An 11695-nucleotide genomic window follows, 5' to 3' on the forward strand; every position below is an offset into this window, starting at 1 on the left:
TGTGAAACGCAGTTTCTTTGCAGGCCTGATCTGGCTGAAGTAGTACTTCTGCTCTGGGTGTGCTGCATTGCCCTAGAGCTGAAAGGCACAACATGCAGGCTTCTTTCCAAAGGGCGAGTTGGGCCCCACAGCATCTTGCTTCCAGCTCTTTGGGAAGCTAAGATACAACTCGCTCTGCACAGTTCTCTTACAGCCTACCGGGAACATCTCTGACAAAGGCCTGCATATCGCAGTTTCTTTGCAGGCCTGATCTGGCTGAAGTAGAACTTCTGCTCTGGGTGTGCTACATTGCCCTAGAGCTGAAAGGCACAACGTGCAGGCTTCTTTCCAAAGGGCGAGTTTTGCCCCACAGCATCTTGCTTCCAGCTCTTTGGGAAGCAAAGAAACAATTCGCTCTGCACAGTGCTCTTACAGCCTACCGGGAACATCTATTCGAAAGGCCTGTGAAATGCAGTTTCTTTGCAGGCCTGATATGGCTGAAGTACAACTTCTGCTCTAGGTGTGCTACAGTGCCCTAGAGCAGAAAGGCACAACGTGCAGGCCTCTTAAAAAATGGCGAGTTGTGCCCCACAGCATCTTGGTTCCAGCTCTTTGGGAAGCTAAGAAACAACTCGCTCTGCACAGTGCTCTTACAGCCTACCGGGAACATCTCTTACAAAGGCCTGTGAAATGCAGTTTCTTTGCAGACCTGATATGGCTGAAGAACAACTTCTGCTCTGGGTGTGCTACATTGCCCTAGAGCTGAAAGGCACAACGTGCAGGCTTCTTTCCAAAGGGCGAGTTGGGCCCCACAGCTTCTTGCTTCCAGCTCTTTGGGAAGCTAAGAAACAACTCGCTCTGCACAGTGCTCTTACAGCCCACCGGGAACATCTCTTCCAAAGGCCTGTTAAACGCAGTTTCTTTGCAGGCCTGATCTGGCTGAAGTAGAACTTCTGCTCTGAGTGTGCTACGTTGCCCTAGAGCTGAAAGGCACAACGTGCTGTCTCCTTTCAAAAGGGCGAGCTGGGCCCCAAAGCATCTTGCTTCCAGCTCTTTGGGAAGCTAAGAAACAACTCGCTCTGCACACTGCTCTTACAGCCTACCGGGAACATCTCTTACAAAAGCCTGTGAAATGCAGTTTCTTTGCAGGCCTGATCTGGCTGAAGTACAACTTCTGCTCTCGGTGTGCTACATTGCCCTAGAGCTGAAAGGCCCAACGTGCAGGCTTCTTTCCAAAGGGCGAGTTGGGCCCCACAGCACCTTGCTTCCAGCTCTTTGGGAAGCTAAGATACAACTCGCTCTGCACAGTACTCTTACAGCTTACCGGGAACATCTCTTCCTAAGGCCTGTGAAATGCAGTTTCTTTGCAGGCCTGATATGGCTGAAGTACAACTTCTGCTCTAGGTGTGCTACAGTGCCCTAGAGCTGAAAGGCACAACGTGCAGGCCTCTTAAAAAATGGCGAGTTGGGCCCCACAGCATCTTGCTTCCAGCTCTTTGGGAACCTAAGAAACAACTCGCTCTGCACAGTGCTCTTACAGCCTACCGGGAACATCTCTTACAAAGGCCTGTGAAATGCAGTTTCTTTGCAGACCTGATCTGGCTGAAGTACAACTTCTGCTTTTTGTGTGCTACATTGCCCTACAGCTGGAAGGCACAACGTGCAGGCCTCTTTCCAAAGGGCGAGTTGGGCCCCACAGATTCTTGCTTCCAGCTCTTTGGGAAGCTAAGAAACAACTCGCTCTGCACGGTGCTCTTACAGCCTACTGGGAACATCTCTTACAAAGGCCTGTGAAAAGCAGTTTCTTTGCAGGCCTGATCTGGCTGAAGTAGAACTTCTGCTCTCGGTGTGCTACATTGCCCTAGAGCTGAAAGGCACAACGTGCAGTCTTCTTAACAAAGGGCGAGTTGGGCCCCACAGCATCTTGCTTCCAGCTCTTTGGCAAGCTAGGAAACAACTCGCTCTGCAAAGTGCTCTTACAGCCTATCGGGAACATCTCTTCCAAAGGCCTGTGAAACGCAGTTTCTTTGCAGGCCTGATCTGGCTGAAGTAGAACTTCTGCTCTGGGTGTGCTACATTGCCCTAGAGCTGAAAGGCACAACATGCAGGCTTCTTTCCAAAGGGCGCGTTGGGCCTCACAGCATCTTGCTTCCAGCACTTTGGGAAGCTAAGAAACAACTCGCTCTGCACAGTGCTCTTACAGCCTACCGGGAATATCTCTTACAAAGGCCTGTGATACGCAGTTTCTTTGCAGGCCTGATCTTGCTGAAGTAGAACTTTTGCTCTGGGTGTGCTACATTGCACTAGACCTGAAAGGGACAATGTGCAGGCTTCTTTCCAAAGGCCGATTTGGACCCCACAGCATCTTGCTTCCAGCTCTTTGGGAAGCTAAGAAACAACTCGCTCTGCTCAGTGCTATTACAGCCTACCGGGAACATCTCTTCCAAAGACCTGTGAAACGCAGTTTCTCCGCAGGCCTGAACTGGTTGAAGTAGAACTTCTGCTCTGGGTGTGCTACATTGCCCCAGAGCTGAAAGGCACAACGTGCAGGCTTCTGTACAAAGGGAGAGTTGGGCAGCACAGCATCTTGCTTCCAGCTCTTTGGGAAGCTAAGAAACAAGTCGCTCTGCACAGTGCTCTTACAGCCTACCGGGAACATCTCTTCCAGAGGAATGTGAAACGCAGATTCTTTCCAGGCCTGATCTGGCTGAAGTAGAACTTCTGCTCTGGGTGTGCTACATTGCCCCAGAGCTGAAAGGCACAACATGCAGGCTTCTGTCCAAAGGGAGAGTTGGGCAGCACAGCATCTTTCTTCCAGCTCTTTGGGAAGCTAAGAAACAAGTCGCTCTGCACAGTGCTCTTACAGCCTACCGGGAACATCTCTTCCAAAGGAATGTGAAATGCAGTTCCTTTGCAGGCCTGATCTGGCTGAAGTACAACTTCAGCTCTGGGTGTGCTACATTGACCTAGAGCTGAAAGGCACAACGTGCAGGCTTCTTTCCAAAGGGCGAGTTTTGCCCCACAGCATCTTGCTTCCAGCTCTTTGGGAAGCAAAGAAACAATTCGCTCTGCACAGTGCTCTTACAGCCTACCGGGAACATCTATTCGAAAGGCCTGTGATATGCAGTTTCTTTGTAGGCCTGATATGGCTGAAGTACAACTTCTGCTCTAGGTGTGTTACAGTGCCCTAGAGCTGAAAGGCACAACGTGCAGGCCTCTTAAAAAATGGCGAGTTGTGCCCCACAGCATCTTGGTTCCAGCTCTTTGGGAAGCTAAGAAACAACTCGCTCTGCACAGTGCTCTTACAGCCTACCGGGAACATCTCTTACAAAGGCCTGTGAAATGCAGTTTCTTTGCAGACCTGATATGGCTGAAGAACAACTTCTGCTCTTTGTGTGCTACATTGCCCTAGAGCTGAAAGGCACAACGTGCAGGCTTCTTTCCAAAGGGCGAGTTGGGCCCCACAGCTTCTTGCTTCCAGCTCTTTGGGAAGCTAAGAAAGAACTCGCTCTGCACAGTGCTCTTACAGCCCACCGGGAACATCTCTTCCAAAGGCCTGTGAAACACAGTTTCTTTGCTGGCCTGATCTGGCTGAAGTAGAAATTCTGCTCTGAGTGTGCTACATTGCCCTAGAGCTGAAAGGCACAACGTGCTGTCTCCTTTCAAAAGGGCGAGCTGGGCCCCAAAGCATCTTGCTTCCAGCTCTTTGGGAAGCTAAGAAACAACTCGCTCTGCACACTGCTCTTACAGCCTACCGGGAACATCTCTTACAAAAGCCTGTGAAATGCAGTTTCTTTGCAGGCCTGATCTGGGTGAAGTAGAACTTCTGCTCTGGGTGTGCTACATTGCCCTAGAGCTGAAAGTCCCAACGTGCAGGCTTCTTTCCAAAGGGCGAGTTGGGCCCCACAGCACCTTGCTTCCAGCTCTTTGGGAAGCTAAGAAACAACTCGCTCTGCACAGTACTCTTACAGCCTACCGGGCACAACACTTCGAGAGGCCTGTGAAACGCAGTTTCTTTGCAGGCCTGATCTGGCTGAAGTAGTACTTCTGCTCTGGGTGTGCTGCATTGCCCTAGAGCTGAAAGGCACAACATGCAGGCTTCTTTCCAAAGGGCGAGTTGGGCCCCACAGCATCTTGCTTCCAGCTCTTTGGGAAGCTAAGATACAACTCGCTCTGCACAGTTCTCTTACAGCCTACCGGGAACATCTCTGACAAAGGCCTGCATATCGCAGTTTCTTTGCAGGCCTGATCTGGCTGAAGTAGAACTTCTGCTCTGGGTGTGCTACATTGCCCTAGAGCTGAAAGGCACAACGTGCAGGCTTCTTTCCAAAGGGCGAGTTTTGCCCCACAGCATCTTGCTTCCAGCTCTTTGGGAAGCAAAGAAACAATTCGCTCTGCACAGTGCTCTTACAGCCTACCGGGAACATCTATTCGAAAGGCCTGTGAAATGCAGTTTCTTTGCAGGCCTGATATGGCTGAAGTACAACTTCTGCTCTAGGTGTGCTACAGTGCCCTAGAGCAGAAAGGCACAACGTGCAGGCCTCTTAAAAAATGGCGAGTTGTGCCCCACAGCATCTTGGTTCCAGCTCTTTGGGAAGCTAAGAAACAACTCGCTCTGCACAGTGCTCTTACAGCCTACCGGGAACATCTCTTACAAAGGCCTGTGAAATGCAGTTTCTTTGCAGACCTGATATGGCTGAAGAACAACTTCTGCTCTGGGTGTGCTACATTGCCCTAGAGCTGAAAGGCACAACGTGCAGGCTTCTTTCCAAAGTTCGAGTTGGGCCCCACAGCTTCTTGCTTCCAGCTCTTTGGGAAGCTAAGAAACAACTCGCTCTGCACAGTGCTCTTACAGCCCACCGGGAACATCTCTTCCAAAGGCCTGTGAAACGCAGTTTCTTTGCAGGCCTGATCTGGCTGAAGTAGAACTTCTGCTCTGAGTGTGCTACATTGCCCTAGAGCTGAAAGGCACAACGTGCTGTCTCCTTTCAAAAGGGCGAGCTGGGCCCCAAAGCATCTTGCTTCCAGCTCTTTGGGAAGCTAAGAAATAACTCGCTCTGCACACTGCTCTTACAGCCTACCGGGAACATCTCTTACAAAAGCCTGTGAAATGCAGTTTCTTTGCAGGCCTGATCTGGCTGAAGTACAACTTCTGCTCTCGGTGTGCTACATTGCCCTAGAGCTGAAAGGCCCAACGTGCAGGCTTCTTTCCAAAGGGCGAGTTGGGCCCCACAGCACCTTGCTTCCAGCTCTTTGGGAAGCTAAGAAACAACTCGCTCTGCACAGTACTCTTACAGCTTACCGGGAACATCTCTTCCAAAGGCCTGTGAAATGCAGTTTCTTTGCAGGCCTGATATGGCTGAAGTACAACTTCTGCTCTAGGTGTGCTACAGTGCCCTAGAGCTGAAAGGCACAACGTGCAGGCTTCTTAAAAAATGGCGAGTTGGGCCCCACAGCATCTTGCTTCCAGCACTTTGGGAACCTAAGAAACAACTCGCTCTGCACAGTGCTCTTACAGCCTACCGCGAACATCTCTTACAAAGGCCTGTGAAATGCAGTTTCTTTGCAGACCTGATCTGGCTGAAGTACAACTTCTGCTCTTTGTGTGCTACATTGCCCTAGAGCTGGAAGGCACAACGTGCAGGCCTCTTTCCAAAGGGCGAGTTGGGCCCCACAGATTCTTGCTTCCAGCTCTTTGGGAAGCTAAGAAACAACACGCTCTGCACGGTGCTCTTACAGCCTACTGGGAACATCTCTTACAAAGGCCTGTGAAAAGCAGTTTCTTTGCAGGCCTGATCTGGCTGAAGTAGAACTTCTGCTCTCGGTGTGCTACATTGCCCTAGAGCTGAAAGGCACAACATGCAGGCTTCTGTCCAAAGGGAGAGTTGGGCAGCACAGCATCTTTCTTCCAGCTCTTTGGGAAGCTAAGAAACAAGTCGCTCTGCACAGTGCTCTTACAGCCTACCGGGAACATCTCTTCCAAAGGAATGTGAAACGCAGTTCCTTTGCAGGCCTGATCTGGCTGAAGTACAACTTCAGCTCTGGGTGTGCTACATTGACCTAGAGCTGAAAGGCACAACGTGCAGGCTTCTTTCCAAAGGGCGAGTTCTGCCCCACAGCATCTTGCTTCCAGCTCTTTGGGAAGCAAAGACACAATTCGCTCTGCACAGTGCTCTTACAGCCTACCGGGAACATCTATTCGAAAGGCCTGTGATATGCAGTTTCTTTGCAGGCCTGATATGGCTGAAGTACAACTTCTGCTCTAGGTGTGCTACAGTGCCCTAGAGCTGAAAGGCACAACGTGCAGGCCTCTTAAAAAATGGCGAGTTGTGCCCCACAGCATCTTGGTTCCAGCTCTTTGGGAAGCTAAGAAACAACTCGCTCTGCACAGTGCTCTTACAGCCTACCGGGAACATCTCTTACAAAGGCCTGTGAAATGCAGTTTCTTTGCAGACCTGATATGGCTGAAGAACAACTTCTGCTCTTTGTGTGCTACATTGCCCTAGAGCTGAAAGGCACAACGTGCAGGCTTCTTTCCAAAGGGCGAGTTGGGCCCTCAGCTTCTTGCTTCCAGCTCTTTGGGAAGCTAAGAAAGAACTCGCTCTGCACAGTGCTCTTACAGCCCACCGGGAACATCTCTTCCAAAGGCCTGTGAAACGCAGTTTCTTTGCTGGCCTGATCTGGCTGAAGTAGAACTTCTGCTCTGAGTGTGCTACATTGCCCTAGAGCTGAAAGGCACAACGTGCTGTCTCCTTTCAAAAGGGCGAGCTGGGCCCCAAAGCATCTTGCTTCCAGCTCTTTGGGAAGCTAAGAAACAACTCGCTCTGCACACTGCTCTTACAGCCTACCGGGAACATCTCTTACAAAAGCCTGTGAAATGCAGTTTCTTTGCAGGCCTGATCTGGCTGAAGTAGAACTTCTGCTCTGGGTGTGCTACATTGCCCTAGAGCTGAAAGGCCCAACGTGCAGGCTTCTTTCCAAAGGGCGAGTTGGGCCCCACAGCACCTTGCTTCCAGCTCTTTGGGAAGCTAAGAAACAACTCGCTCTGCACAGTGCTCTTACAGCCTACCGGGAACATCTCTTACAAAGGCCTGTGAAAGGCAGTTTCTTTGCAGACCTGATCTGGCTGAAGTACAACTTCTGCTCTTTGTGTGCTACATTGCCCTAGAGCTGGAAGGCACAACGTGCAGGCCTCTTTCCAAAGGGCGAGTTGGGCCCCACAGATTCTTGCTTCCAGCTCTTTGGGAAGCTAAGAAACAACTCGCTCTGCACGGTGCTCTTACAGCCTACAGGGAACATCTCTTACAAAGGCCTGTGAAAAGCAGTTTCTTTGCAGGCCTGATCTGGCTGAAGTAGAACTTCTGCTCTCGGTGTGCTACATTGCCCTAGAGCTGAAAGGCACAACGTGCAGGCTTCTTTCCAAAGGGCGCATTGGGCCTCACAGCATCTTGCTTCCAGCACTTTGGGAAGCTTAGAAACAACTCGCTCTGCACAGTGCTCTTACAGCCTACCGGGAACATCTCTTACAAAGGCCTGTGAAACGCAGTTTCTTTGCTGGCCTGATCTTGCTGAAGTGGAACTTTTGCTCTGGGTGTGCTACATTGCACTAGACCTGAAAGGAACAATGTGCAGGCTTCTTTCCAAAGGCCGAGTTAGGCCCCACAGCATCTTGCTTCCAGCTCTTTGGGAAGCTAAGAAACAACTCGCTCTGCACAGTGCTCTTACAGCCTACCGGGAACATCTCTTCCAAAGACCTGTGAAACGCAGTTTCTCCGCAGGCCTGAACTGGCTGAAGTAGAACTTCTGCTCTGGGTGTGCTACATTGCCCCAGAGCTGAAAGGCACAACGTGCAGGCTTCTGTCCAAAGGGAGAGTTGGGCAGCACAGCATCTTGCTTCCAGCTCTTTGGGAAGCTAAGAAACAAGTCGCTCTGCACAGTGCTCTTACAGCCTACCGGGAACATCTCTTCCAAAGGAATGTGAAACGCAGTTCCTTTGCAGGCCTGATCTGGCTGAAGTACAACTTCTGCTCTGGGTGTGCCACATTGCCCTAGAGCTGAAAGCTACAACGTGCTGTCTCCTTTGAAAACGGTGAGTTTGGCCCCACAGCATCTTGCTTCCAGCTCTTTGGGAAGCTAAGAAACAACTCTCTCTGCACAGTGCTCTTAGAGCCTACCGGGAACATCTCTTCCAACGGCCTGTGAAACGCAGTTTCTTTGCAGGCCTGATCTGGCTGAAGTACAACTTCTGCTCTGGGTGTGCTACATTGCCCTAGAGCTGAAAGGCACAACGTGCAGGCTTCTTACCAAAGGGCGAGTTGGGCCCCACAGCTTCTTGCTTCCAGCTCTTTGGGAAGCTAAGAAACAACTCGCTCTGCACAGTACTCTTACAGCCTACCGGGAACAACACTTCGAGAGGCCTGTGAAACGCAGTTTCTTTGCAGGCCTGATCTGGCTGAAATAGAACTTCTGCTCTGGGTGAGCTGCATTGCCATAGAGCTGAAAGGCACAACATGCAGGCTTCTTTCCAAAGGGCGAGTTGGGCCCCACAGCATCTTGCTTCCAGCTCTTTGGGAAGCTAAGATACAACTCGCTCTGCACAGTTCTCTTACAGCCTACCGGGAACATCTCTGACAAAGGCCTGCATATCGCAGTTTCTTTGCAGGCCTGATCTGGCTGAAGTAGAACTTCTGCTCTGGGTGTGCTACATTGCCCTAGAGCTGAAAGGCCCAACGTGCAGGCTTCTTTCCAAAGGGCGAGTTGGGCCCCACAGCACCTTGCTTCCAGCTCTTTGGGAAGCTAAGAAACAACTCGCTCTGCACAGTGCTCTTACAGCCTACCGGGAACATCTCTTACAAAGGCCTGTGAAAGGCAGTTTCTTTGCAGACCTGATCTGGCTGAAGTACAACTTCTGCTCTTTGTGTGCTACATTGCCCTAGAGCTGGAAGGCACAACGTGCAGGCCTCTTTCCAAAGGGCGAGTTGGGCCCCACAGATTCTTGCTTCCAGCTCTTTGGGAAGCTAAGAAACAACTCGCTCTGCACGGTGCTCTTACAGCCTACTGGGAACATCTCTTACAAAGGCCTGTGAAAAGCAGTTTCTTTGCAGGCCTGATCTGGCTGAAGTAGAACTTCTGCTCTCGGTGTGCTACATTGCCCTAGAGCTGAAAGGCACAACGTTCAGTCTTCTTAACAAAGGGCGAGTTGGGCCCCACAGCATCTTGCTTCCAGCTCTTTGGCAAGCTAGGAAACAACTCGCTCTGCAAAGTGCTCTTACAGCCTACTGGGAACATCTCTTCCAAAGGCCTGTGAAACGCAGTTTCTTTGCAGGCCTGATCTGGCTGAAGTACAACTTCTGCTCTGGGTGTGCTACATTGCCCTAGAGCTGAAAGGCACAACATGCAGGCTTCTTTCCAAAGGGCGCGTTGGGCCTCACAGCATCTTGCTTCCAGCACTTTGGGAAGCTAAGAAACAACTCGCTCTGCACAGTGCTCTTACAGCCTACCGGGAACATCTCTTCCAAAGGCATGTGAAACGCAGTTTCTTTGCAGGCCTCATCTGGCTGAAGTACAACTTCTGCTCTGGGTGTGCTACATTGCCCTAGAGCTGAAAGGCCCAACGTGCAGGCTTCTTTCCAAAGGCCGAGTTGGGCCCCACAGCATCTTGCTTCCAGCTCTTTGGGAAGCTAAGAAACAACTCGCTCTGCTCAGTGCTATTACAACCTACCGGGAACATCTCTTCCAAAGACCTGTGAAACGCAGTTTCTCCGCAGGCCTGAACTGGCTGAATTAGAACTTCTGCTCTGGGTGTGCTACATTGCCCCAGAGCTGAAAGGCACAACGTGCAGGCTTCTGTCCAAAGGGAGAGTTGGGCAGCACAGCATCTTGCTTCCAGCTCTTTGGGAAGCTAAGAAACAACTCGCTCTGTACAGTGCTCTTACAGCCTACCGGGAACATCTCTTACAAAGGAATGTGAAACGCAGTTCCTTTGCAGGCCTGATCTGGCTGAAGTAGAACTTCTGCTCTGAGTGTGCTACATTGCCCTAGAGCTGAAAGGCACAACGTGCTGTCTCCTTACAAAAGGGCGAGTTGGGCCCCAAAGCATCTTGCTTCCAGCTCTTTGGGAAGCTAAGAAACGACTCGCTCTGCACACTGCTCTTACAGCCTACCGGGAACATCTCTTCCAAAGGCGTGAGAAATGCAGTTTCTTTGCAGGCCTGATCTGGCTGAAGTACAACTTCTGCTCTGGGTGTGCTACATTGCCCTAGAGCTGAAAGGCCCAACGTGCAGGCTTCTTTCCAAAGGGCGAGTTGGGCACCACAGCACCTTGCTTCCAGCTCTTTGGGAAGCTAAGAAACAACTCGCTCTGCACAGTACTCTTACAGCCTACCGGGAACATCTCTTCCAAAGGCCTGTGTAACGCAGTTTCTTTGCAGGCCTGATACGGCTGAAGTACAACTTCTGCTCTAGGTGTGCTACAGTGCCCTAGAGCTGAAAGGCACAACGTGCAGGACTCTTAAAAAATGGGGAGTTGGGCCCCACAGCATCTTGCTTCCAGCACTTTGGGAAGCTAAGAAACAACTCGCTCTGCACAGTGCTCTTACAGCCTACCGGGAACATCTCTTACAAAGGCCTGTGAAATGCAGTTTCTTTGCAGGCCTGATCTGGCTGAATTAGAACTTCTGCTCTGGGGGTGCCACATTGGCCTAGAGATGAAAGACACAACGTGCAGGCTTCTTTCTAAAGGGCGAGTCGGGCCCCACAGCATCTTGCTTCCAGCTCTTTGGGAAGCTAAGAAACAACTCGCTCTGCACACTGCTCTTACAGCCTACCGGGAACATCTCTTCCAAAGGCCTGTGAAACGCACTTTCTTTGCAGGCCTGATCTGGCTGAAGTAGAACTTCTGCTCTGGGTGTGCTACATTGCCCTAGAGCTGAAAGGCACAACGTGCAAGCTTCTTTCCAAAGGGCGCGTTGGGCCTCACAGCATCTTGCTTCCAGCTCTTTGGCAAGCTAGGAAACAACTCGCTCTGCAAAGTGCTCTTACAGCCTACCGGGAACATCTCTTCCAAAGGCCTGTGAAACGCAGTTTCTTTGCAGGCCTGATCTGGCTGAAGTAGAACTTCTGCTCTGGGTGTGCTACATTGCCCTAGAGCTGAAAGGCACAACGTGCAGGCTTCTTTCCAAAGGGCGCATTGGGCCTCACAGCATCTTGCTTCCAGCACTTTGGGAAGCTTAGAAACAACTCGCTCTGCACAGTGCTCTTACAGCCTACCGGGAACATCTCTTACAAAGGCCTGTGAAACGCAGTTTCTTTGCAGGCCTGATCTTGCTGAAGTGGAACTTTTGCTCTGGGTGTGCTACATTGCACTAGACCTGAAAGGAACAATGTGCAGGCCTCTTTCCAAAGGCCGAGTTGGGCCCCACAGCATCTTGCTTCCAGCTCTTTGGGAAGCTAAGAAACAACTCGCTCTGCACAGTGCTCTTACAGCCTACCGGGAACATCTCTTCCAAAGGCATGTGAAACGCAGTTTCTTTGCAGGCCTCATCTGGCTGAAGTACAACTTCTGCTCTGGGTGTGCCACATTGCCCTAGAGCTGAAAGCTACAACGTGCTGTCTCCTTTGAAAACGGTGAGTTTGGCCCCACAGCATCTTGCTTCCAGCTCTTTGGGAAGCTAAGAAACAACTCTCTCTGCACAGTGCTCTTAGAGCCTACCGGGAA

Source organism: Equus caballus, chromosome 4 (genome assembly GCF_041296265.1).
Source record: "Equus caballus isolate H_3958 breed thoroughbred chromosome 4, TB-T2T, whole genome shotgun sequence".
In the NCBI taxonomy this organism is placed as follows: domain Eukaryota; kingdom Metazoa; phylum Chordata; class Mammalia; order Perissodactyla; family Equidae; genus Equus; species Equus caballus.